Raw genomic sequence first — 6581 nt, 5'->3', positions numbered from 1 at the left:
TCCTTACGCTGTCTCCTTGCGCTGTCTCCTTCCCGTCGTTCTTTGACGCCAGAGCAGAAGCAGCCACTTTTCATACAAGTCCAGTACCAGCTTCAGCAACCGCCTGTTTGCTCTGTACCCTCCAAAGAAAATCTCTATCAAAGGCGCAGCCCTTCTCACACTTCTTTCTGCAAAATGACCAAGGCCCCCGTCTGTGTGTAGCTGCACCAACCTGTCACCTAAGGACTCCTCTGCACTTCTCTGCAGTCGCTACAGTCACCAGCCCGTCAGTTGCCTGCACGCCAGCAGCTGCCAACCCTCTCCCACATGTCTATGGTCTGCGCAATCACCCTCCAGGCAGCATCACCTGCACCTTTTTTATCTCCACAAAGCGGTTTCAACGTTCTTTTTTCGTTGGCCCTCGTTCAAATTACTAGAGCGGCCCTTTTTCCAGTCGCCTCTGCGCCAGCCTGTGTAACCAACTGCAGCACCCCACTCCACAAGGCTGCGCTCCCTTCACATCTCCGGTTCTTTCTTTCGTTGATGCCCTCTATTGCTGACCTATCCAGCCACCACTGCAGCACCTCCTAGCGGCTCTGCACCAGCTTGTCAACGCCCGGGAAGCCCTTGACACCAGCCTCTCACGTGTCGAGCGCACACACCAAGGACCCCCCATAACAACACGGCGGCCTCTCCCTTTTCTTCTGCAGGCTGCGCCGACTCCCTAACTCTTCGCCCTTCCAGAACTCGTGCTGGCAACTGCGTGAAGCTCCACGCCAACGTTACCAGCTGGCCACATCATCCTTATTTTTTTATTTTTTTTAATTATGAAAAATGGCCACCATGTTATTCCTTTTATTGTTCAATGCTACCTTGGCCCTTTTATCATCAATTGCTCTCCAGATTTTCCACACATTTCACATATAACTTCGTATGCCCACTGTACTTCTAGGACGCCCACACACTTCAAGACGGCCGAACAGCTGATATCATCTATAGTTGATCACATTCCGGATAGGCCTGTAAAACAAGCCCAAATCCAAAAGCATCCACCCTGAACACCTGGCAACGCATTCCCAAACAAATCCTTTATTCACACCATGCACACGCACGTACACAAGCTCAGAATACCTCTCAGAAAAATGCCTGACAGATGGCATGGGAAATAGAGGGATTTTCCAGGACCTTTCATCACTAGGAGACTTGAAAAATGCACAATGGGCACTACTTGACTTTGCAAACATTGTCTCATGGTGACCAAACCTTACGAGCATGTGGGGGGATCCCCCCACACAAGCTCGCAAATTTTGGTCATCACCATTGGACGATGTTGGTGTACGATGTCATGGGAAGAGTGGGATTTTCCAAGGCCTCTCAAAGCACTATGAGACTTGAAAAATGCACACTAGGTACTACTTGACATATCAAACATGGTGGTGAACAAATTTTGCAAGAATGTGGGGGGTCCCTCCCACACATGCTTGCAAAGTTTGGATGATGAGTTTAATATATCAAAAGACTAACAATCAAACACGATAGTAGAAAAAATGATCTCCCCACCGCAACAGAACGGAAACACAAATATAAGAGCTAATCTAAATGACTAAGATGAGTCACACTCATCATCAATGAGGAGGTCGTTCCTTAGTTGACATTGTTGAACATCCTTCTCACACCATTCATCATCTGCGAGTGATCTTGCCATTCCTTCAGCATGCGTCGGCAACACACTTTTCCAAGAAACCAAATGATAAGTTAACTTTCAGAAATCACCACTCAGAAGACAAACATCAACTAAGTACATCATAATGTGATCCAGCCCAACTACTCTGGGTCTAGTCACTATCTCAATAAAGATAGTGACTAGACCCAACTCATAAAATATAAACATCAACTAAGTACATCATAATGTGAGCTAACCTAACTACTATGGGTCTAGTCACTATCTCATTAGATCAAAGTATAATGTAAATGAGCTAACCCAACTAGTCTGAGTTTAGTCACTTTCAATAAATCTAAGTACAATGTAAGTGAGATAACCTAGCTACTATGGGTCTAGTCACCATCTCATTAGATCAAAATATAATGTCTAATCCACTCCTAGGAGAAACCCATCTATGCTATCATGCCTTCTAGGATGTGTCTTCTAAGAAGTCCCAATCCACTTTGTCACATAAGACTTTTAAAATTCTAGAAAAATAATGGAAAGGGGTTGTTGGCTAGATTTAGCCACCCCATAGCTTCATAAAAAGAAATGATGTTATTAAAAATACTCCTTCCTTGGAGGAAAACCTCATGTATATGATGAATAACTCTCTAAATAATAGGTTGAAGCCTCATACTCACTACCTTCACTAAGATTTTGTAAGAAGACCCAAGAAAAGTTATGGGTCCCACTGTCTAATATTGGTCTTGTACCCTCTTTTCGAGACAAGGTGGATAAGACCCTCCATGATAAAAAAGGGGCATCATACTAGTACACCACATATCGCATGTAGAGCAGTAGCTACATCATCACCAATGTAATCCCAAAACTGCAAAAAGAGAGAGGCCATCATCCCCTAGGCATTGTCCTTCAAGAGGGCATGCAAAGCATGTCTAAGCTCATCCCCTAGGCATTCCCCTAGGCATTCTCCTTCAAGAGGGCATGTAAAGCATGTCTAAGCTCATCTTGCAAAGCATGTCTAAGCTCATCCTTCAAAAAGTGGACATTCAAAGAGGCATACATATCATCTGAATAAGCATGGGCATGCCATTTGAGACTTTTTATTGTGCAACATCTCTATCTAAAGAGTGTACTAGTATGAAATTCTGTTCGAGGATCTTGTAGGCATATCAAACTATCCCTATTGTGCATAGGCCTGTGTGCTGAGAAAAATGGTGGTTTGTTGCATCTACCACTCATCTGTGTCCAAAATGCTTGATTAGCATAAAATGCAAACTCCGCCCGCCTATCCATGGACATCTATAACTCATGTCTAACAATGGAAAAGAGGTATGGGATCCAAGAGGATGCAAGATGCTTCTCATGTTCCCTTTGAAGAAGCAGAGTCAACCTGCATCTAATAGCTTGCTCCTTGCCTAGAGTCTTTTATTTCTTGGCCAAGGCAATATAATAATAGTTTTGGGTTATTCCTCTCCATGTCCAAAGCAAGGCTTTTTTTTCTTGGCCAAGGAAACAAAATGATAGTGTTGGTGGCTAGTCCTCTCCATGGCCAAAGCAAGCCTCACTCGGGAGTCAGGATGATCACAAGGCCTCCAAATCTCTCTAACCTTCCAAGGAGGTCTATGCATCTTCATAGAGAGACTCTTGGATGCACACATAAGGTACAGGGCCCTTTTGGCTCCCAAGTTTCTTGATGCACAAGATAACTAGGCAATGATCTAATTTGGTAGTACCTAGAAAGATGGCAATAGAGCCTCCTATATCTAGGCCTTAGTCATCCACATAAAATCTATCCGCCATGCAAAGTTGTATCCATTTCCACTTCTAGAGCTATGCTATGAGTAAGATAAAGAGTTACGCCTCCTCTAAAAATCAATAGTCCCTGCCAAATAGGAAGGTCTAAATCTCTACCAGGAGACTCTCTCCAAGGGGTGTGTTCTACCCTCATGGCCACCCTTTTTGTTTGAAATAGAAGTTCAACATAAACTTTACAATGTGCATTATGAATCAATTAAAAATGATATAAGGGACCTTAGCCTAAGGGTCTAGATTTTGAGAAATTTTTGGATTATGGTCCAATTAAGGTTCCTATGGATCAATAGGAATAACCCAAGTGTTGGGATGAGATAAATCCAAAGAATAAAATAAAATACCCAAAAACGAGTAAATGCTCACATAATATGAAGAGTTGACTGAGTACAAGGTTTATTAGTTGAAAATTAAGAGATATTACTAAAAAAATGAGATATTTTAGAGCAATGATGAATTTTTGACATCTTGGTAAAGAGGGGGAGACCTGTGAGGAAGGCGCCTATTTCACACATGTGGATGAGTTTTTAACTCAAAAAAGTATGATATTTTTATCTCTCCTCTCTCCTAGATCAAATTGGATCAAAATGGGAGTTAAACTGGTGTAAATCTTGTCCAAATTCAACCAAACTAAAGCTAGAAAATTCTAGAACTTAGTTGGACTCAATTAGTGGCCTCCCTCACCTATAAATAGACCCTCATTCTTTTGTATTCTCCTCTTTGAACTATACCATGCCATTATTACATTAAAATAATGATATTTTCTATTATCCCTTTAAAATCCTCTACTTTTGGAGAACTTGGAGCTTATCTCCTCTTCAATAATCCTTGGAGCTTTCTTCTCAACATACTAAACCAATTGATTGGTTGGGGTCTTCCTTTTAAGATAAAGAAGCAAGCCAAATCAAGAGGTAAGAAGTAATTTCATTAATATTCTCAATGATTTCACTTCTCAACCCCTCTCAAGCTTGAGAAGTTTCTATTTAGTTATTTTTAATGTAAATCAAGCTTTCTCTAAGAGTTTTAATGATTAATCATAAAAAAGTTAATCTTTATGTTTAATTAGGATGCTTTTTATGTATATATCTCTCTCCCCAAAAGAATGGTCATTCCTATGACTAATTCTTATTTAAATGGATGCTTCTCATAAAAGAGAAATTTTGGTATATTAAAATAATTAATATTTTTATTTAAAGAGAAATTTTAGATAAATTTATTTTATGTATGAGAAAATTTAAATGATAAAAGAGGAATACCCATGACATTTGGAATTCAATCATTTAAATGGTAAAAGTGGAAATCTTGGCATATTTGAATTAATGGATATTTCTATTTGAATTTAAAGAGGAATTTTAGATAAATTTATTTTATGCATGATAAATTTTTAAATGATAAAAGAGGAATTCCCATGACATTTTTAAATGATTAAAGAGGAATTCCCATGACATTTGGAATTCAATCATTTAAATGGTAAAAGTAGAATTCTTGACATATTTGAAATAATGGATATTTTTATTAAAGAAAAGAGAAATTTTTAGATAAATTTATTTTATAAAAGAAGAATTCCCATGACATTTGGAACCCAATCAATTAAATTCAAAAAGAGGAATTCCCATGATATTTAAGATCCAAGAAATTAAATGGAAAAAGAGAAACTTTTAGCATTATTCAAATTATGAGTATTTATCAAAAGTGGAATTTTGAGCATTATTGGGAAATGTGGGTAGAATTGATTTTTGTAAATCCCATGAATCTTTTACTCAAGAGAAGAATATTGAATATATTTCACTTGAGAAATTTGAGAAAGAATATGAAAATATTCGTCGAGAAAAAGTACCTTTAACTAGGCCAAGCAATTGGCAGAAATTTAAGAAAGTCCCATCGGTGTATCAAAAATAGAAAACGTTACTAAATGTGAATAGATGTGAATAAGATGGGAATGTGATGTGATAAGATGTGACTGGATGTGATAAGATATGGTGTGATGTAAATGAATGTGGATGGGATTGAGGTGATGTAAATAGATGTGGATGAAGAGATGAGAATGAGATGTGAGGATATGTGAAAGGATGTGATGTGATGTAAATGAATGTGATAAGATGTAGTGTGATGTAAATGAATGTGGATGTGGATGTGATAAGATGTGATGTGATGTAAATGGATATGGATGTGGATGTGATAAGATGTAAATAGATGTGGATGTGGATGTGATAAGATGTGATGTGATGTAAATGGATGTGGATGAGATGTGATGTGATATAAAGGGATGTGGATGTGAATGTGATGTGATGTGAATCGGGATAGATGTGAATGGATGAGATGTGATGTGAATGGATGTGATGTGATGTGATGTGATATGAATCGGGATAGATGTGAATGAATGAGATGTGATGTGATGTGAATCGGGATAGATGTGAATGGATGAGATGTGATGTGAATGGATGTGATGTAAATAGATGTGAATGAATGAGATGTGATGTGAATGGATGTGATGTGATGTGATGTGGATCAGGGTAGTTGTGAATGGATGAGATGTGATGTGAATGGATGTGATGTGATGTGGATATGGTGGGTAGATGAGAATGGATGAGATGTGATGGGATACATGAAAAATTAATAAAAAATTAAAAAAATTAAAAAAAAATTGAAAAGCACCAACCTTATCTTTCAACGCTTCGTCGCCTCCCGGATTTTGCACCTCACCGCTCTCGCCTCGTCTTCAATGCACCGCCTCTGCTTTGCTTAGCTGCCGGCTGCTTCTGCATCTCTTGCAGCTACCCCCACGCACTGCTCTGCAGGCTGCCACTCCACGCTTTTGCTTGCACGCTTCCTCCACGCAAAGCTCTGGCCCCGCATCCACACAAGTACTTCCTGCTAAATTCAATCAAGCTTCTTCTATGACATGCTACGCTTTCTGCCCTATGGTTAGGAGGTTAATTGGTCGCTTCGCTTCCACAACGCCGCCCACAGGTTCGCCTTCTGCAATGCTAGTCACAGCTTCGCTTCTGCCCGCCTTCACTCAGTTGCCGACGCCGACGCCTTCCCCTCCGCCTTACCTTCTTTGCTCGGCCACCTACACTCAGCCTGCCGACCAACAGTTGCACGTAAATATATAAATATATATATA

The sequence above is a fragment of the Cibotium barometz genome, chromosome 8 (assembly GCF_041138505.1).
Source record: "Cibotium barometz isolate CiBa-2024 chromosome 8, ASM4113850v1, whole genome shotgun sequence".
Taxonomy (NCBI): domain Eukaryota; kingdom Viridiplantae; phylum Streptophyta; class Polypodiopsida; order Cyatheales; family Cibotiaceae; genus Cibotium; species Cibotium barometz.
Note: the sequence above shows the minus strand (reverse complement) of the source record.